A 381-nucleotide genomic window follows, 5' to 3' on the forward strand; every position below is an offset into this window, starting at 1 on the left:
ACTCACACTTTGATTTCCAGCCAAAGCAAACAGCAAACCTGCTGGCAACCGTGGTCTCCTGTTCCCATGGCGACAGTGCACAAGGGCACAGCTTTGGCCTTGATGATTTGGATCTGCAGGGACGGACAAAGAGGCCGATTCAGAGTCAGCCGGGAGATGTGGATGCAGGCAAAGCGTTCTGCTGCACACTGGGCCTGAATACACAAGAAGTGTGCGAGACTTATCGCATCCAATCAGCCAAGTGATATTAACACATCCTGTCACTTGGAAGAGACATGCTGAACAAAGAAGGTGCTTGTCAGTACGATGGGACCAGTAATAGGGGCGTAATGGAGAAGGATACAAGTTCTGTGAGTGTAATTAACTCTGTGTACTGTTGAC

This window comes from Notolabrus celidotus, chromosome 20 (assembly GCF_009762535.1).
Source record: "Notolabrus celidotus isolate fNotCel1 chromosome 20, fNotCel1.pri, whole genome shotgun sequence".
Classification (NCBI taxonomy): domain Eukaryota; kingdom Metazoa; phylum Chordata; class Actinopteri; order Labriformes; family Labridae; genus Notolabrus; species Notolabrus celidotus.